The sequence below is a fragment of the Pseudorca crassidens genome, chromosome 14, assembly GCF_039906515.1.
Source record: "Pseudorca crassidens isolate mPseCra1 chromosome 14, mPseCra1.hap1, whole genome shotgun sequence".
Lineage (NCBI taxonomy): Eukaryota > Metazoa > Chordata > Mammalia > Artiodactyla > Delphinidae > Pseudorca > Pseudorca crassidens.
In genome coordinates, this window is record NC_090309.1 from 64,436,302 (window position 1) to 64,458,789 (window position 22,488).

Below are 22,488 nucleotides of genomic sequence, written 5' to 3' on the forward strand. Positions count from 1 at the left end.
CTGTTTTTTAAGTCTTAAACTAGTTTGAATGTAGCCTTCATAGCTTTAATTGATAAATTGATATGTACAATTAAAACACTCTTTTGACCATATAGAAAGAGAAAAACGCTTAATATAAACCTGTTTGTTTTTTTCTTTAAAGTTTACTAACAACAGTGATTGAAAACCAACTCTGTAACATGTGAAGTGCCTCATTAACACCACCACCCCCCAAAAAAAGAAAGCAAAAAAATCCTCCATTTGTCAGAAATATGTATATAATGATTAAAAATGAGAAGCGACTCTATTGGATTTCATTTGGCAGAAATGATACCTATAGTTATCAAAAGTGTCTTTTCATAGGGAAGGGACACAACATACAAAGAAAATCAGTTCTAGTATGTGTAATAACCAGTGTTTCTATCCAGGGCTATCTTCATATACAAGTAGAGTCGTCAACTGTCTATGGCCCTAATTTGAAGCATTTCCTAGGAATATCTTGACTATTGGAAGATTTGATTTCATTAACCTAGATTTAAACATTCTCATAGCATACGCTTTTTTTTTTTAAGTGGGAAAAGAAAGGAAGAAAATCAATTAGTACTTCCAGCTGAGTTTTCTGATATTTATAATACATGTTTATTGAACATATATTTCTATGAGACCATTTTCTAAATTGTTTTGGGTGTTATTTTATTTAATCATCAAAAAACCTTTATGAAGACAAATACCGTATGCTAACACATATATATGGAATTTAAGAAAAAAAATGTCATGAAGAACCTAGGGGTAAGGCAGGAATAAAGATGCAGACCTACTAGAGAACGGACTTGAGGTTATGGGGAGGGGGAAGGGTGAGCTGTGACAGGGCGAGAGAGAGCCATGGACATATACACACTAACAAACGTAGTAAGGTAGATAGCTAGTGGGAAGCAGCCGCATGGCACAGGGATATTGGCTCGGTGCTTTGTGACAGCCTGGAGGGGTGGGATAGGGAGGGTGGGAGGGAGGGAGACGCAAGAGGGAAGACATATGGGAACATATGTATATGTATAACTGATTCACTTTGTTATAAAGCAGAAACTAACACACCATTGTAAAGCAGTTATACCCCAATAAAGATGTTAAAAAAAAAAAAAAAGTATATGCTCAAGAATTAAAAAAAAAAAAAAAAAAACCTTTATGAAGGAATGAAGTAGTTACATATACCACTGCAATCTACTGATGATTACAGAGTTCAATTAGTTTACCCATTGTCATACTTCCAAGAAATGGTGGAGTATATATTCAAACCCAATCTGTCTGAGTTCAGGACATAATGATTTAAACATATAAAAAGAATTCTTCAAATAATTCTGCATTTGTAAGGGAAGGGAGGATTAACAAGACTCAATAACTTATAGAATGAAAATCCAGCTATTTATTGGAAGAATCAGAGTTGAAATCTAGATTTTTCTCCATACTATGCCATTCTACTCTTTGAAATTGTAACAGACAAAATACTCAACATCTTAGTGTATAGGAAACAGAAAGTTTAAATACAGAAGCCTCTAAAAGGAGAGGGACTGTTAAGTCTGTAAGGATCCAAATAAACACATTCTGCATCTTCAAAGATAACTCTGATTTCACATATTTGTGAACGTTTAATTCTAACTGAAGCGAATTTACATTCCTCAAAACTCTGAAAACCAAATCTGAATTTCTCAATGTGCTTAGATCAACCTACTTAATTTACACTATTTCTCAGCCTTGAAGTTGAAATACCAAAGGGTAAACATACTACATACAATAGTATCATCATTATTAGCAGCAGCAGCAGCAAAGTAACATATTGAATAGTTGCTCTGGGACAGGCGCTTTCTTACTGCTTATAAGCATGAGTTTATTTAATATGTGATGCAATATAGTAACAAATTATTCCCATTGTGTAGGTGAGGAAACAAGCTGAAACTTGCTAATTAACATTTCCAAGATCACACAGCTAGAAAGTGCTAGAGCTGGCATCTGATTGTATATTGTCGAACTACAATGTTCACACTCAACTGCTAAGTAATGATTGTGCTAATCTAGTTAACAAAAGTTCAATACATGATTACATATAATTAGTGTATTAAATATCCTAGGATATATGAAATAACCAGAAATATTTTAGTGATATATATATATAGAGAGAGAATAATCCAACTGTGTAAAGTGGAATGAGGACTCTTAGATGATATAATGATGATAATTGTTTCTCCACTACTCAGTGACTAATACTCATAAATTATAAACTAGTGCAAAATCTGGTTGAATATTTCCATAACTACAACAAAGATTTTGCAAAAGTTTCACCGTTGTGTGCTTCACACAAGAGTATTTTCCTCTGAGAAGTAAAAGGCTCTTTGTATGACTTATGTAATTGTCACTTGAAAGTGTTTTTTTCTTTCCTGAGCCCTCTGCTGTTAACCTCCTTTTAAAAGAAAATAATAAACATAAAAAGTCATTCTCCAGTCATTGAGGGATTTTGGATAAGTACTTTTATAATATTTCAAGATGGCAAAATGCCTTTAAAAATTGACACGATGTATATCTAACCCATCAACAGTAAAACCGGGGATAGAGTATATTGCTGTACAGTGAAACTCATTTTTTTGATCCAATTATCTGCACTTCCCATGACCGTTATACCTGTCAACCATGTTCATACAAAATTGCTGAAGGTCAGTGCCTCTAATATTAAGTTCTATCATACAGAGCTTGAGTTAAATGACTTCAGAAGAAGCTGACAGATTGTGAATAAGAATAGGTTGTCATTTTGCCAATAAAAGTTGGTATAGACGACTAAACTAATGTCACTATTCACTACTGAGTTAAGGTCAGGCTCTAATGACTCTCCCCATGACAATCAAAAAGGCCTTTTGGCATAAGATATCACACATATTAATCTAACTCAAGGGGACTGAACACAATGGATATGTTTCCAGTGCATAACAACAACCCTCAAGTAATGATGGAAATACTTGCAGGTTGACAAGTGTCACACTGAGCAGGAAAATAATAATTCTACATAGGTTTCTCTTTTTCTTTATCATAAAGGCTATGGTTGTATTTTATTAAGTGTGAGCTTCTACCATGATTATTACCATTAGTCTTTGAAAAGGCATTTGCACAGGCCACCTTTGAAGGCCCCTAGTCATTTTCCCTCATCTTATTAAACCTATGGTCCAGATAGCAAGCTGTTGTTCTCTGCCCCACCAGGACAAATGTTGTAGTCAATTCAATTGTTTCTAACAGGTTTTAAACATCCTGGATAGTATTTGTGTTAAAGCACATAAAATGGAGCTCACAGCTTAAGCTTTTCTATGTTCTGTTTGAAAGGAGGGCCTGGGACAGACAGTCCAGATTGGACTGTGCCAAGTTATCTAACTCATGGTGAACCTCAGAGTAGGAAAAAAAAGTCTCCTTTTTGGTGATAGGAGTAATCAAATTGAGAAAGTAAGTTCATCCTCAGAAGGATCATCTCCAAAATATTTTCTTAGGTAATATTTCTTCTTGGGTATAAAGTTTTCTAGGGCTGTGATTTCTATCTTGGATCCTGGCCAAGGCAATAGGATAAACTGAGAGGAAGTAGAAAGGAAAAAAAATAAAGGCACGTAAATTTGATCTATTTTTGTGGTTCTCTGCCTTAATAGGCATTCCTTTTTGAACAGGAGATTTGTAGATGAGAAAAATTGAGATCCACTCTCCTTTTCCTAACTTCTGCCATACTTCCACACTGCTGATAATGCAAAACCTATCTGACAAACACATCACAGTTCCTGGAAGATGAATTAGAAATTACATGTTCCTATATTGAAGGCATGCAGTAATTTATCCTTAACTTCTACAGCTTATTTAACCAAATGCTTTTGCTCTAAATCAAATTCAATACTGTGGATGTCATAAAGGTGTATAAATATTCCACAGCCACTAATGGTCCTCTGAAATAAGCATATTCTATCACTCGAGACCTCAGTCATATAGTATATTTTGCAATACTTTCGAAGTTAAATATTTGAGACGATCTAACTTCTTCACACTCACAGTACATGTTATCATTTCTTTTATTCATTTTTTGTTACTGTTGAAGAAATGTCTGTGTTAGTTAGATAATATGGCAGGGATTTATAACTCTTTCCACACGTTTAGTTTCTGTCTACATAGTATATGGACAGTCAGTAAAGGCAGTCTCGAAAATTCATTTATAAGTTGGTTGTCTAGAAGTTAATTTTCCCATATAATCAATGTAACAAATTTTGGTTCTCCAGTTGGATTTTACTAATGTAAATTCTATATCCTGTGATCAGTGACATTAAAATGTACAAGAGAATGAAAAAGGGGAGAGATCCACTCTGCCTTGAATAAACACAAAATAGAATTTTGAAAACAGAGAACTGTGATTATGGTAATTCATTCTGTTCCTTTAAGGACTTTACCCTCATCTCTTCAAAGCCATTTTCCCAGACCCGTACATACTACTATACTGCCACAGCCTGCCCTATATTAACCCCATTCTTTTGCATTATGCTTCCCTCTCCAATTTGAAATCTCTATCCTCCTCAATCAGGACATTTTGTCTTTTTAAGAAGAATAATTCAGCAAAGGGATGAAAGAAGTCAAATTCACTTCAGTTAGGCTGTGAAGGATGCGTAGATATAAACTACTTTAAAGAAGATACTGTACTCTCTCATTCTTTTATTGTCTTCTACTTAGGATAGTACTTAGATAGTACTTAGCATGTATTCATTTTTTAATACATAAAAATATTTATACTATAATAAAATGCATTAATCTCAAATAATATCTATTATCTAATAACAATGATGTTTTTATAGATTCCTGCCTTAAACTGGTTTCTCATTTTTAAAGAAGTTGGCTTATTTAAGTTAAGGGGACTATCATATATTGAGCACCTCATATGTCCTAGGCACATTAGATGTTTTATATAAATTTTCCCAAATTAAAGTAAAATCTATGGAGTAAATATAATTCTAGTTTTTAGATTAGGAAACTAAGGCTTTGTGAGTTTAAGGAATTACGCCAAGAGGGTCACTATTAGATTTGGCATTCCAACCTAGTTCTGTCTGACTTCAAATCCTATACTCTTTCTGTTAAAAGAAGTTGAAAAAGGAAATTGTGTTAATAGCTAAAATTATGGTAAATGTAGCAAAATGAAAATAAAGATTTCAGAAAATGTAGAAGAGTGTTGTTGATGGGTTTTTTTGTTTGTTTGTGGTGGGACCATTCAAGACTTAAAACTTACTTGAGAGTCTGCCCCTAGGTTTATAGCTCCTTTATTTTCTTCCTTTCTATCTAAAGTCTTATATTTTCCAAAAGAACTATGCTCTCTGAGGACAGGCACTGGTGCTGTGCATTTCTCTACCTCCATATCAAATTCCACGGCTAACTTCTAAGACTCAATAACTATTTTTTAAATGGATGAATGAATAAATATTTTTCAAATCATCAAATAGGAAGACTCCTATTTCTTAACTTGAAAAAAATAAAACTTTTATTGATATAATTTTTCTCTTAGGACATGCAGTAGTTTATATTTTTATGTCTTTCCATGTACTGCCCTAAAATATTTCTTTCGTTTCACTTACTTACAAATGGTAGTTAGCACTTTACATATCTGATAAAACTATGGCTTTTGATAATAAAAAAAAATTACCAACCTAATTTTCTATGTTCTATGAATAAAAAATGTAAATTGCTCACAGGCAGTTTCTTTGTAGAAGAGGAATAGTAGAAATTTAAGCAATTTCCTGTTATTTGCATCAAGCCAGGCAGCTAATCTGAATCTTTCATACACTTTTTGTATTAACAGAAAAAGAAAGGCTCTTGCCAGAAATTATCTTGACGGTTGACTCTGAAAACACAGGTTGGGATTTGGCTTCCTGGTTCTGAATCATATGCAGGAATTAAACACTTCATTTATCCTCTTCCCAGGAGATCATCGAAATGAGGTAAGTCAGCATTACTCTATGGTATAGCTTTTCAGACAAGTTGGAAAGAATATACTAACACCATTTGATTCCCTTCTGATTTGGTTCTTAAATGTTCAAGGTCTTTCTTATAGTGAATTGAAACACAAGTTGAACCATACAGAACTTTAACCATTAGGCTAGTCTCTCTCTGTGACATTTTGAATCTGGGGGACTAATTTATTACTTCCTGGTATTTTAAATTCAACAAATTCTTCTGCTGGATTAGCTGTGGTCTGTGTGACTTAAAGTATGGCCTTGAAAGAAACACAAATAAATTTCATGATTTAACTTAGGTAAAAAGATTGGGTGATACATCTCTCAGTCTCACCATCCTTTTCTTTTTTTCTTATAATTATTGTATTTTGTCAGGTAGGGCTGGATTATGCTGCCAAATATCAGTGGATTCTCATTACCGTGCCTAACTCCAAAATCAATTGAGAAGTGCAACTTACCATGTTCACTGAAAGGTAGAGCACCAGAAATGTTTGATGATCAGCACCAGTGACTATCACATGTTTATTATATCACACATTTCCTTTTCTCTCCCAGCAGCAGAGAGGTTGACATCTCAAATCCTCACATTGGAAAATCTGGGACAAAGTAGACTGAGCTATTTGCTTGCTACAGAATCTTGAACAAGTTTCTAAACACTCAATGCTTGTTTTCTTTTCATCTGTAAATGATGAAAAGCAGTGCCTCCTCCATCACAGGCAAATTTCCACTTTTTAAAATGAGCTGTTTTTGAGCACTTTTTCTATTACCTTTATTATTTCTTTGCCAATACTCCACCATCTTAATTAGTTTAGCTTTATATCGGGTTTTGATATCTGGAGGGCAAGTACCCCTTTACATATCTTCAGAATTGCATAGGCAGTTTTGACCTTTATTTTCTACACAGATTTGTAAAGTTTCAGGAAAAGGTGTTTAACATTTACATTGAAGTTAAATGTTAGGTAACAAATGACCAATTTAAGATATTGAGTCTTCGTATCCACTAGCCCTAATATATTCTGCAGATTGTTCAGTTCTAAATATTTTCTAATTAGCATTATGATTTCTTAATTAAATCATTATTTGGCAGCATTCCCTTTAAGTTTCCAAAATTATATTTTATAATTTGTTTTATTGATTTCTAATTTTATTGATTTGTATTTAAAGAAAATTGTATGTTTCTGATTCTTTGGTATTTATTACTTTCTTTATGGGCTAGTACATAAGTATCTAGGGCTAGTACATAAGTATCTATCATGGCTCTCAGCCCATTATAAGGAAGTTAGTGGTCATAGTCACATTCATCCAATGAAAGAACTATCTGCCTTGAGACATAGTAAATCACCCAAGAGTTCTATATGAAATAATATGTAATAGATTACTAGAGGGAGCAGGATCTTTCACTATCTTTAAAATATCTATGAACAAAATACCCTACAAATGGGAAAAAAGGATATATTTTAATATGTGCATTTATATGAAAACAGATCCTTCCTTATATGTGTCAAAATTCCTACTATAAAATAACATTGAAACAAATACTTTATATATTTAATATATTTTCAAATGCTTTGACTAGTGTATTTATTATAAATAATATTTAGAATTACATCTCAAATTCAATGCTTTATATATTAATTAATTATAATTTTAAGTCACAATATGCTTAATTCAGAAATACAATTAATTGCATTCTAATGCTAGAATACAAATATAACATTCAATAAAATTCAAAGTAAGATATAGAATTCACAACCCTTTAACACCTAATATTGATGATTACAATAAGACCTACAAAACTTTGTGAATTAAAATAAGTCTTGAAAAATTCTATAGTGCAGCTGATGAGGCCATACTGAGTGAGTTTTTAGATCCCATGCCCATCATTAGAGCACTGAGTGTCACCATCCACTAAACTTGATTTGAGTACATTTCAAATATAAATAAATATTCACATTAAACAAAAGATTAAGTTCTCTGTGGAATTCTAATTTTTTGTCATCTATGGAAGTTTTATAAATTATTAATAAAAATTCTAGTGGCATATCCATTCATTGATATTTGAAAACTGCTAAGATACGTTTTCTTCCTTCGAAACATTATGGTTTCTTTTCACAAAACTGCAAGTTTATTTACATTTATCTTTTTATTGTGAGCTTTTTCCCAACCTCAATCAAATTTATAATTTGATTTTTTTTGGTAGTTAGATCTTAGTGGAAGAAATACACTTAAAACTAAACACTCAATTTAATCAAAATACTTCAGTAACAAGTTGTACCTTATCAGATTTACTAACATTATAATCACAACCCATCAAGGTAAGAACAACTCTCCAGGTTGCCAAGTTTTTCAGACAACATTTCCATAAGACCTTTCCATGACTGGACAAAATTTAATGAATGTTATATTTATGGGACATAAAATAGGTGATAATTTTAAACAAAAAATAAGAATTTCTAAGAAAAGACAGTAAGAGCTTTACCTCAAATTTTAATAAAATTAACACATAATCACTGTTACTTTGCTAATTTACTAACACTGATTATTTGGAATCTCCTCTGATAGAGAAAGAGAGATTAATTGACTTTTAAATCACTGATTTAGGATCTTGCTATGCAGTAACTTCACAACTTAGTTGCTGTGAAAGAAGACAAATTATTGGAGTTAAAGGCCATATTGAATCACCAAACACTTGTGCACTTGATTCTATCACATAAAATAAGTAAAGTTCTAATAACTAGAGATATTTTTGGGAAAGTGATCTTAGTATTTTAGTTCTCTTACATGGGAATTATTTATATATATATATATATATATAATATGGCATATATATATTGTTTTTTAATAGATATATAATATGTAATTATATACAATTATATAATTAATATAATTATATATATTTGTAGAAGAAATCTGTGACAAGATTGAAAATAACTAATTCCTGCAATCCCACTCCTGGGCATATATCTGGAGGAAACTATAATTCGAAAAGATACACACATGCACACCAATCTTCACAGCAGCGCTATTTACAATAGCCAAGGCATGGAAGCAACCTAAATATCCATCCACAGATGAATGGATAAAGAAGATGTGAAATCTTACTTAGCCATAAAAATTGAAATATTACTTAGCCATAAAAAAGAATAAAATATCACTTGCAGCAACATGGATGGACCTTACCTCATACCAAGTGAAGTAAGCCAGAGAAAAATAATGAAAAATATATTTATATCTGTATTAATTTTTTATCATTTATGGGCTTCCTCATTTCTTTGTGGAGATTCAAGTTTTGTTTATTTTTAACATCTTTATTGGAGTATAATTGCTTTACAATGGTGTGTTAGTTGCTGTTTTTTAAAGAAGTTCCTTTGACAGTTATTTTAACAAGTCTCCTAGCCATGAATTCTCTTGTCTTTTGTGTTTTCTAAAAAAGTGTTTATTTCACCTTAATTTTAAAGCATATTTTCACTGGGTTTAGAATCTGGGTTAACAGGTTTGTTTTTCTTCAGATTTTGAAAGGCACCATATATCTTCTTGTAATTAGCATATTTTCTGACAAGACATCTGCTGTAATTCTTAGCTTAGTTATTTCCTGTGTAATATTTTTTCCTTTATCAGCTTTCAAGATCTCTCCTTTATTTAAATATTCAAATATGGCATGTCTAGATGCATTTTGTTTTACTTTTTTCCTGTTTGGAACTTATTGATTTTGTGGTTTGATAGCTTTCACTATTTTAGAAAATTCCTTCCCATTATGTTTTGTCTGCCTTATTCTGTCGCTGTTTTTCCTCTGGAGCTTCAGATAATCCTGTGTTCAGTCATTTGATATTGTCCCACAATCCATAGCTCTTAGATTCTGTCCCATGTTTTTGTTGTTTCCTTTGGATTCAATTTTGATTTCTTATTTTCAAGTTCACCGATTTCTTAAGTCTACTGATGAGTCCATCAAAAAGTTTTCATTTCTGATATCATGCTTTTCTATTTCTATTTGATTGCTTTTTCTATTTTTTATCTTTTCATTAAAAATTCCTATCTGCTAATTCAAGTAATCTATCTTTTTCATTATATCCTTTAACATATCATAACAAAGTTACTTCAGAGTACTTGACTTATATTTCAGATATCTTGGTCAACTGTGAGTATGGTTCTGCTGATTATTTTGTCTCTTGACAATGGATTGTTTTCCTCATGTCTTTAATTTTTTATTCAATGTGGGACATCATATGTATAACAGCATAGACTAAGGTTAAGTAGTACACAGGTTTATAAATTAAAATGTCTCTTTTTCTGTCAGGTCATTAGTTGAAAGTCTAATTAGGAGTTGAACTAGGATTGAGTTTTGTTGTTTCTATGGTTACAGTTAGGACATGTCTAATATTTTAATCATGTATTTTTTTTGTAAATCTGCTCACATCAGTTATTCTTCTTAGTCAAGAGACTAAGGATTGGCCGTTGAAATTAGATTTCAGGGATTTCTCCTTAAAAATGAATTTTTTTTTTCTTTTCCTATTGGATGAAAATTGGGTTTTATGGCTTGAGCTTGAACAGTCATCTTCATGTTGAGAATCAAAAAGACACTTAATGTTGAACAGCAGGAAGCTTGGAAAGAGAAAGCGCGCATGTGTGTGTGTGTGCATTTTCATTCATCACTTTCAGCAATCTTAATAGTCTTCATATATTGAAATTGAAGGAATTCATTACTTTAAAATGCCTTGTTTTCTTTCTGTTGTTTTTTTGTCTTGAGGAGAGCTTGTTGCCTCCGTTCTTCATTTTTATTAGAATTTGTACATGATTAATGTTATCCTAACATTTTTGATCGTCCTGAATTTTTGCTCAACTCTGGAAATTCTTTTTTATCTTTGTGTTTGACATACCTACTTTGAACTTAGCTATCTCTGTTTTTCTTATCCTGTTTATCAGTACAATTATTTTACCTTTAGGGAAACATATTTTTAATTGCCATGAACTTTTTCTAATTGTACCCTTTTAAAGCAGTCTTTTCTGGGAATTCCCTGGCAATCCAGTGGTTAGGACTCAGCACTTTCACTGCCAGGGCCCAGGTTCAATCCCTGATCAGTTCTCAAGTTTTATACTCGTGTCTTTACCCAAGAAGACCTGGAAGTATTGTCTAAGAATAGTGCCCCTATTGATACTCAGCAGTCTAAAAAGTGCTTGTTAACTACAGCTTCAGGTTCAGTAAACATTATGATCTACCTCCTACGGATCAAGTGCTTTTACATATTTCATTTAATCCCATCACAATCATGTGAAGTAAGCGATGTTTTACTCATTTTAAAAAAAGAAGGATCTGAAACCCAATGAGGTTAAGTAGCTCACTCAATATGTTGCAGCTAGCTTCAAAAAGACCTTCAAACCCAGCTTTTCTGTCTTGCCACCCAGTAGCATTCTGTGGTGTGATGGCCTGAATTGATTGAATTGATGAGCATATCAAAACACAAAAGAAATTTTAGGCATTCATTCTCTCTCTCTGCTATATCTATCTATCTATCTATCTATCTATCTATCTATCTATATATATACATACATACACACACACATATATACACACACACACACATATACACCATATGTTAAATATATACCCTATATATGCTCTTTCTCTATATAGTATGTATTATATGTATACTCTGTATATTATACATAGTATATTTAAAACTGTATATATTCAGATGAGTAGAGGGAAGACACTTTGTTAAGGTTTACCTGGGAAATTTCATCACAGGAAACAAGCAAATATGGTCTGGTATTGAATTTACTTAAAATCCTAAGAAAATATTGGAAAATTTTCTCCAGAGACAAGCCATTTAATGACTGAGCTAGTGTTAAGATTAATTTATCAGATTAGTACAAACCATATTTACAGGGTTCTACTAAATAGTTAAATCCCTAGCTACCTTATTAAAAACAGTACAAATCCTCTAAGCTATCTTCTTTTCGTTTCATTTTTATTTCTTGTCCCATTGAGTTTTTATTATTTCTTACTATCTCATATAGACAACAACTTATTTATCTTGCTTATTTTTATTTCCCATTAGATTGTAAGCTCCATGAAGGCAAGTGTTTTTGTACCTTGCTTGCTTGTTTGCCTCCTATTTGACAGTGTCTATAATAATACCAGACATACTTTAAGTGCTCAATATTTTTTTTTATGAGTAAATGGGTGAGTGAATGAACATGGAATTATGTTCTTGAAAAGAAAGGCAGTCTAATCTCTTGAAACTTTAAGGGATATTATTCTTTCAAACACTTTACTGAGAAAGGAGGGGACATATTTTTCAGTCTTGCTGGCTGGTGCAGATCAGCAAAAGAGAATTAATCATCTGAAGTCAAGTGCTTCACAGAGTCCGTTCTGAATCACTGTAGTTCTTACTGTCTAGTGGCCTTGGTGTCCACAGGAGGTTATTTATCCTTCTTCAGTGTTTCAACCTTTGAGAGTTAACCAGCAGCCAGAAGTAACAGTGATAGGCTGTTTCCAGTAGCAACAAACTCAAAAATACTCATCCCAGTATTTTTGACTTTTTCTGCCTATACAAGCAAAGTTTCTGATAACCAGATATAGTGTGAGGAGGTAAAGAGTGGTTAACCCTAAAAAGTTGTTTTACACACTTTGACTTGACAGCACATGAGTAGAACAAAATAAGTAAGTAGTCTAGAAAGAGCTCAGAGAGGCATCCTTGGGAAATTTCAAATTCATGTAGATGCAGAAAGGGTAAAATTATTATTTTTAAGCACTTTAAAAATATTAACTCCTTTAATTTTTACAGCCATTCTCTGGGATGATACAATGACTATTCCCATTTTACAAATGAGGAAATAGAGTCACTGAGAAGTGTAGTGATGTGCCCAAGATCACACAGCTAGGCAACAATAGAGCTGGGATTTGAATCCAGGCATCCTGACTCCACAGTCCATATTCTTGGTTGCTGTACCACATTGCTACACAAAAATAAATACAAGGTCCTAAAAGGATGGTGGCAAAGAAAAACCACAAGGATTAGGTGTGTTTTTCATATCAATATTGTTTTAGTTAGAGGATTTTGAAATATGTTTTATAACATTATTTTTTCTCACCAAATTATTGTTTCTATTTCTCATTGCCTATTTTAGTAAACGTGACCAATAGTCATCTAGTAACACAAATTAGAAAACCTAGACTTATCCAAGATCTCTACTTCAGATACTTAGGGTATCTGAAATGACATTCACCAAATGGTAATGATGGATGTTTGTTTCTTCATTATGGATATAGGGTTGACTTTTAATTTTGTTATTTTTTATATTCTTAAATGTTTATTTAATTCTCATGTATATTTTTCCAGTAAATCTAATGCTGTTATTCTTAAAAGCAAATGTATAAAATCAAAGCAGAGTAAGCTTAGAACAAATAATATTTTCTGATTCTAAAATAAAGCAGTGCCAATAATAATAATAGTTAACAATGACAGCAATAATATATGGGAATAAAATTTTAAGCAGTTTTCCCTCTGAGAACACCTGCTCAAGAGTAAATTATGGGCTTACCATAAAGAATGAATGGGTGCAGATTGACAGAGAATTTAATATATTGAAGATTTTAGTAATTTGATGAATAGACTATATAGATTATATAAAGTCTAAAATATATTTCTGCCAAATGTTTATTGAGTGAGCAATATATACCAGAAGCTAAAGAGATACAAAGATGAATAAGCTTCAATTCTGCCATTAACAAGTATATGATTCAATAGGGAAGTTAAGGTCTGTTCAAAATTTATTATAAATAAAGTATTGATAGATGGAGTACATGGAAGGGCAAAACCATATTTTGCTGAAGGAATTAGAAAAAAATAAAATAAAAATACATTAAAAATACATTGGGATAAGTCAAGGAATGTCAATAACTGAAAAAAATGATTGTACATGGCAACTCTCTGCATGTATTATACGTGTAATCTCTACAACTAGTCAATGTTATTTGTAGTTGTTATTAATTGCTGCTGTAACAAATTATCACAAATTTAGTGACTTAAAACAACACAAATTTATTCTCTGAAAGTTCTGTAGATTAGAAGGCTGACATGGGTCTCACTGAGTTAAAACCAAGGTGTCAGTAGGACTGCATTCCTTTTTGGAGTCTCTAAGGGTAATGCATTTCCTTGTTTTTCTAACTTCTAGAAGCTGTCCAGTCCACATTCCCTGGCTCATGGCCTCCTTCCTCTATCTTCAAAGCCCACAACATTGTATCTGTCTGACCATTCTTCCATCATCACATCTTCCTCTGACTCCAGCCAGGAAAAGTTCTTTGATTTTTAAGGACGCATTAAGCCCACCCAAATAATCCAAGATAATCGCCCCAACATAAAGTTGTTAATTTAATCACATCTGCAAAGTCTCTTTTGTCAAATAAGTAACACATTCCTAGGTCTGAGAATGGGGGCATGGACATTATTCAGAGTCATTATCCTGTCTACCATAATCTGCCCTCTGGAACCTAAAGATTCATGTTCTTCAGACATGCAAACTACATTCATCTCATCCCAAAGTCTCCAAAATCTCAATCCATTACAACACCAATTCAAAATCCACTCATCTAAATTTCGTCAGCTCAACAGCCCCATATTATATCATCTGCATCAAGTATACCAGGGATGAGTGAGACTTTGGGTATGATCCATTCTGGGGCACAATTTGTGTACACATGAAACTCAAGAAACAAATCTTCTGTTCCCAAAATACAATGGTGGTACAGGCTTAGGGTAATAGTGATAAAGATTCTGAGTCAGAGAAATTACATTCTCTTGTCATAAAACTAAATTTCCTTTAACCTTTTTCCATATTTTAAATTTAATATTGATATTCATCTGTTCCCAGATATAGGACATGTAAGAAAACTCAAATGTCACCCTTGCTGCTGAAACAGCAAGAATAACTGAATATATTAAGGAAAATTTCTGGTTATTTTGTGTATAGAGTATGCCAGAGCCCATAAAAACAATCAATTGCTATGTGAAGCCTTAACCAAGGAAATTCTTTTCCAGTTTAGGAGTCAAGGTGACAGGGCAAGCATGCCTCCTTTTATTTCCTTACACAGTGATAGCCCCAGTAGTTTCCGTTTGGGTGATGGGAGATAAGGTAAAGCTGGAGAAGATGCTCTTATATGGTTGCAAAAAAATATGGAGATTTTGACTTGTATAAATCTTGGTCAGGTTTAATCCTTTTGGAATTAGGCTTGAGAAATTGCTGCCTCTGCTCCCGTAATAGTTGTAACAATAAAAGATCTATAAACTTCTCTAAGATGCAGTGGCCAGAGCAGGCTTTGTCTTCTTCGTTACCATAGAATGCTGAAGTGCTGCAAACCGTACATGCTAATAAATAATATATATTGGAGAATAATATTATATTTTATGCATTTATATATATGATGTAATCATAGTGTATGGAATATAATCATTTCCTCTGTATGCCTACTACATTACAAAGAGTGTGCAATTATATTTATATAAAATTAGTTTATAACTAAAATAGATTTTGCCTCTATAAAATGTAATAAATCAAAAGAGTATAATATGGCTTCTAATTCTGTACTTCCTTATTTCACAAAAATGCCTGTCGTTATTAGAATTACTAATGCACAGGGAGTCTGGTCCTCCCTTTGGATCGAGAGGGAATGTGCCTCTTCCAGGGATGTGCAGAATATGAGGCCTTTCTTGCCTACTGCTTGATCCTGAGAGGTTTTTTTCCTTTATTCTCAGAGACTCCATTAACCAACCTCTATGGAGTGTCTTGAGAAAACGCATTTTTCTGAGATGGGAGACCAGCTTCAGGCATGTATAGAAATCACTAAAGCTATTTGCCATGAGTCTCTACTACTTTCAATGCTGGGCTGAGCTACACTGAGAAATACCAAGAGGCAATCCATGAATGTGTCTGGCAGAAATATGACTGACCCTAAATCCTGATATTCTTCTGCAGGTTTAAGAGGTCATGTGCTCTCAGTCTTTCAATTGCCTCCTCTCAGATTAGGCTTGCTCTCCTGTTGGGATTTATAGCCTCATTAGTTACAAATGAAAATGCAAATTTTCAGTTTCCTAATATGAAATTTAAACATGGAAGAGGGCTACAAATAAATAAAAATTAATTAAAATATTTTGATACTTGACATAAAAACCTACGAAAACTATTAACCCATTAAAGATCAGGAAGAGAGTGTTCCTACATTTTTAGGACATTACATAAAATTCTAATAAAGGCAATAAAAGTAGTAGCTTCCACATGTTTTAGTAAATGGAGCTGCATTGCAGCAAATTCACTCTTATTTGCTGAAAACTGCCAAAAAGAGCTTGAGTTCAGCTCAGGTTACATGTTGAAATCTTCCTCCTATGGATCAACAGGCTCAACCTGAATTCCCAAGCATTCTCCTGGCTGTATTACTTTTACTTTTGATTCATCCATCATTTTGGCTTTTAAAACCTAGAATCAAATCGTACTAAAGACAGATGCTTGCTATTAGTAGCAGGCAATTACTTAGTTCATTCATTTTTTATCAGATTGTCAGTCATCTTCTGGTTATAGTGGATCAGTTTTTATTCCAATTTAAATAAATATGTTTATAACAGAATACAGAATATACTGATGCTACATTATCCTTATTAGTGTTTTTCTTCTAGTTGATGCATATCTTGTCTCCCATTCACTGAACATTCATTATATGCTGTACTATCCTTATGATATTTTGATAACAGATCTGTTTATCTTGCCTCTTATGGCTTACTGTGGAACTGTTTGGTTAAAATAGTAATAATAATATTTCAAACACAAAAGGTTAGAGCAGAAGATAATCTATATAAAAAGTTATTTATGTATATATATACAATTTCAGAGAGAGCAAAAAGACAAAAAAATATTATCAGAGAAGAAACTACAGACAGTATTTTTGCCCTATAGACTATTGCTAGAGAATATTGCCCTCTGCTGTTGAAAATTTGTGACTTTCTAGTAGAGCTGGTTGAACTCTAGTAGAGTTCTTAAAAATTCCTATCCTTAATATTCAGAGATTATTCTCATAAATGGTGTTCTTCAGAACAGGAGTGAATTATTAACAACTATAAAAGTTAGATAGTGAGTAATTTCCCTTGTTTAACCTTACAGATACCATGTTCTGTCTCCCCTTTAAGCACGAGGATTCATTGCACTCTAACGAATGTAAATTTCTAACCACTTTGGTAAATATCACTAAAGGTTAATATTATTTCAGAATCCTATGAGTATATTGAACCAAACTCAAATATATTCCAATGACACTTTAGTGTTGGCCTTTTTTAGAAGAATCTTACCAAGCTCTGTGTCAAGAGGGTAAAAGACCCTAAACTGAATATGGGTAACATCCAAGTTGCTAAGTTTTCTCTCTGCTCATATTGCCAAAGAACTGTGTAGTTGCTTAATGTTTGAGAGATGATATTGCCAAAAATTTATAGGCAAAGTTATTAATTTCTCACTGAGATATCAGGAAATGATAGTTGAACACATGTGAGAACAAATCTTTCTGCTTCCATGCTGTGGTGAATTTGAGGTTGCTTGAGCTTGCTTGGTCATGTGGCAGTAGGGACAGTAGGGGAAATGAAAATGGGATCAGTTCCGATAGCAATTTACCAGAATAATTATAAATGTCTAAATGATGGCACATTAGAGATGACATGTTTTTGACTACAACTTGGCATAGAATTGCAAAGAGTTTGTCCTGTGTTGACTCCAAACTTTAATAAAAGCTTCCAGGATAGTCAGAGACAAAGAAGATCTGCTCATTTGGCAATCTTCAGGGTCAATGTAAATTCACTGGTCATACCAGATATGCCACGTATCAAATGTGAAAACAACCATAATTATGTTACTTTGCATTACATACACTTGGATCTGGAATGCATTCATTTCTTAAGAACTAGAAGAAATGGACAAGGTCCTTTCCCAGCTCTGTATTTTGTAGATGCATTTTGAGCCCATCTATCTCTCATTTTTTTCTACCTCCCTATTTTCAAAGATGTCGAGGAAATTGATTTGCCTTTAGGAAGGGTCTGTGTGTTCTGTTTCACACTGTAATAATAAGAAATCCTTACTGTCAAGACACTTCCTGATTGCATTTTAACCTAAGAGATGTGTGATGAATTACATATAATGATTCATTTATTTTAATTCAGGAAACAAGGTGAACAGTGAATATGTTAAGGTCACAGAAAATAAGTGGTAGAACCAGGACTTAAACTCATGCTTCCTGTTTCATAGGGTTCTTTATTCTGAAAGTCTCTCTATAGTTTAAATGTAAAATTTGCTAGAAAGAAGTAAATACTTTCTTCACCAGAGCTTTATTTCCAAATTTAGCTCCCACTAGTGAGAAAGTATGCTTTTACTCTGAATATTATTTTTTTTCTGTTTGGGTCTATTTTCAGTATTTTATGTCTTCAATGTAGATAAAGAAGAGCTGTATTTGCTCTTAGAAATAAAGTCAATATTCATTATAATTTAACAATAATTTATTGAATACACATTCTTCATTATCAAAGTAATAAACTAAAATATGAAAGAAATCTATGCCCAACAACAGTTTACAGTTTCACTGTGGCAACAGAGCATAATGGAGAAAAATGGATATGAATAACTGTTAAAGGAGACATGCATATGAATAAATGTTAAAAGAAAAATGTAAAGTAGTGATTTTAATATATTTGCTTGATATTCAAAAAGACTTTTGATAATGATGCATTTCCTTACACATTTTTAATTGACATCGAAATTTTAAAAAGTGGTTTAAACTTTTATGTTTACATGTACATAAATAAAATTTAACTTTTTATTTGCTATGACAATAAAGTTCTAAGCTAAAAAAATTAAATTGTTACTACAATTGCTTTTAAAATAGAACTGATCAAAAACACTTTACTAGAAACTTAGTTATTAAACATAAAAAACAAAATATTGAAAATGCTTTTCCTTGAGATTAAAAATGTTTTTATAGTATTTTATATCAATATTGGAATATGTTTTACTGCTAGAATGAGAATAGTTTAGCATTGACTTAATTTTCTTTTTTTTTTTGGCACTTATATTTGAAGTGTTGGAAAACCTATACATAAACAAATAGAGAAAAACGACAGGACTTTTGATATGGCAATGTCACTCAAATATTTGAACACTTTTCACATTATATACTAAAAGTCATGTGGCTTTTTTGCAATCAACAAATATTGGGGACCTCCCTGGTGGCACAGTGGTTAAGAATCCACCTGCCAATGCAGGGAACATGGGTTCAAGCCCTGGTCGGGGAAGACCACACATATCGGGGAACAACTAAGGCCATGAGCCACAAGTACTGAACCTGTGGTCTAGAGCCCATGCTCCGCAACAAGAGAAGCAACCGCAATGAGAAGCCCCCGTACCGTGATGAAGAGTAGCCCCTGCTCACTGCAACTAGAGAAAGCCCTTGTGCAGCAACGAAGACCCAATGCAGCCAAAAATAAATAAATAAATTTATAAAAAAACAAATATTGGAATGGCAGTTCATCTGAAAACACATTGGATTTTCCTTCAATTTTTGTTTACATCAAAGATTTTAAACCGTGGCTTTTAGAAGGATTGTTTCCAGACATTAAAGTTATTATTCCTAATTAAATATCTTATAGCCATATTTACTACTCCTTCTTGTAAAGGTACTTTGTCTGTGGAATAGAAATTAGTCCAAATATTCACTGTTTTAGAAGTTTGACTAAGTGACTTGGTTGGATATTCTGTTTTCAGGAGTACAACTTTATTTTGTAGATGGTAACAAAAAGATGCCTTTGATGAAAAGTTTCAAAGAGGAGGAATTAGTTTCTAGTAACTTTGAGGTGCTCTCTCATAAATTACCTGTTCAACAATTTCTGGGAGATGCAGTAGTTAATGTCATGAAAATAGAACTGTCAATTCCCTCCACCCTCACCCCACTCTACAGTACTGTATACATGAATTTGATTTCAAAACATCCTAACTGCATTTCACATATACCACTTCATGTACCATGCCTCACTCTAAACAATTATTTGCATAAGCCAGGAAATTCATGACGTCTTCCCATTCATGGTGCCTTCATTAACCAAGTGTTCTCAGATAACAAAACTTAACCTTTTTTTTGTTTGTTTGTCTCTTTGCCTGTCAATACACTGTAGAAAGATTCTTGATGACTAAGAGTCATACTTTTCTCCCCACAGAGAGGAAAGACAATTATGAAAAAGGAGATGGAAATAGAACCAACACAAATCTTAAACACAAGGACATTAATAAGATCAGTTCTTACTAAAAGCATAAGTATGTTATGGATCCAAGCAATGAGTCTATAAAATCCCTCCTGCTGCATATTCCTCAGAAAGTTTTTCTTTACCTGACTGTGATGCACATACCACTATGACAACTGTGGATGTAAAACAATAAGTATATAGAAGGATGTAAAAGGAATAAATCTGTAGGACCTGATGTCAATAAAGCCTTCTATGGGTGGTGTAAGGATGTTCTGTACCCATAAAGATGAATAGGAGCTTAGCAGACAAATAGCTGAGGATATGCACTTCAACTAAAGCTAAACACAGCAGATTTTTAGGATCACAAGGTGTGGTGCTTTGGGGAGAGTGAAGAAAATAACTAAGCAAGTAAAAAATTTGCCTGGCTGGGTTAAGAGGTATGGTTAGAGAGGTCCTTTGTACCTCAAGTTGGAGAAGGCTGTGCTTAAACTTTATCTTGCAGAAAAAAACTTGTCAAAGTATAAACTTTAGACCACCTGCTTTAGAATCACTTGGGAGTACTACTTAAAACACAATCTTGACCCTGATTCCAAACTTTCTCAAACAGAATAGAATGTCTGGTATCTGCATTTAAATCAAGTACCTGGTGATAGTTACATAGAGTATAGGTAGTGAAACTCTGCTATGAGTGTTTGGAAATACTGAAAGATTTTGAGCATGGAAGAACATTCATGACTCAGAAGCTTTGCGGCTGCATCAGCTGGACTAGGTGGACTGTAGAGAAGTTAGATGAGTCAAGGGAGACTTTAGGTTTCACAACTGAGTGACTATAAGATGATGATATCATTGGTTGAGGGGGTGCCATGCTTAGGGAATAAGGAGGTTCCTGTTTATATGGTCATCACTTTACTTCATAATCTAATTTGGTTTCTGTTTGAACTTTATCATCCAATAAGTTAATCATTTGATTACTCATATCTGATTCTATCAAATTTGTGGTCTGCCATTTATGTTTCTCAGAACAGGAAAAATAAACTAATCAATTTAAATCTATTAGTTAATATATATGTATCCTAAAACAAATGAGAGTACTGGATGAATGATTATTTACATCCTCTTATATGTAAACACTGTATTTTTCTAATATTCTGTAAAAGTAAAAAAACAAAAAGTATAATATAATGCAACTTACTTCCCCTGGTATAGTTAAGAAGTGCATCATTCATCCTTCTTTCTAAATCTGCTACCATTTGATTTGGCCTTTCGCTGACCGTAATTTCTCTGGGTACAGGCTCTTATGGAAAGGTTTCATGTCAGGTTTACTCAAGGAAAGAGACAAAGGAGAAAAAAAAATTGTAATAAAGGCTTAGTAAGGAACTAACTGACATTAAAATGACCTATTCACTTCAAAATCTTGATTATTGGCCAGGAAGCCCAGAACAATATTAGAAAATAATATAAAGGTTGATAGCAGGAAAAAGAAAGGGAGAAAATGATGAAGACTCATTTTCATCCTTCAATTCCTTACTTTTAACTCAAGGGGAAAAGTAAACTCTGGGTAAGAAAATATTGTACATAAAAATTCATTTCTCAAAACCCAAGACCAACTATGTGTCAATAGCTCAAATACAATCCTTCTCACCAGGTTTAAGATGTTTAATTTGTTGTTTGAACACTTGTCTGGTGTTTTAGGAAAGTCCCTCTCAATATGCTGAATAATTACCAAATTGTTCCTATCCCAATCCTTCCCAAATGCTTTTATTTCACCCTCTAACACTTGATTAAACGGTATTAAAATTCAGCCAGCCATAAAATATATTCGTATGAATTTTACATAACATATAATGTATGTAACCATGAGAAAGAAAATGGTGCATATGTTAGAGTATTCAGGGACTCTGTAGGAAGAGTTTCACCAAATTAGGATAAAAAATCTTCACCTGTCCCTTTCTCTCAACTCTTACTGACTAATCTACATGCAGATTGTGTAACCTAGATATAGTCATGACTGTTAATCTGCATACTGTGGTTAATTTCAGGATTCTGAGTACACTGGAGCAAGCAGGACTTCCTAATTTAATAGGAGAGATAATTTGGGGAAAAAAAGAACTGTTATGACTCCTATGCAATACAATGACAAAGCATCCAGAGATGAGAGAACATTAAAAAGTGTTAGTTTTTCACTCTCACTTTATCCTTTTGTATAAAGGTTTAGCTGTGATAAAGATAGCTACAGATAAAAA

General features: G+C 32.9%; 1 long non-coding RNA gene across 1 annotated transcript in view; it reads left to right on the forward strand.

The window, feature by feature from the left end:
- LOC137205689 (uncharacterized) overlaps nucleotides 1-22,488 on the forward strand; it is an 85,956-nt gene that overhangs the window by 40,929 nt on the left and 22,539 nt on the right. The window contains exon 3 of the long non-coding RNA XR_010934258.1: nucleotides 5,831-5,969. This is a non-coding gene — a long non-coding RNA (uncharacterized lncRNA). The remainder of the gene's footprint in view (nucleotides 1-5,830; nucleotides 5,970-22,488) is intronic.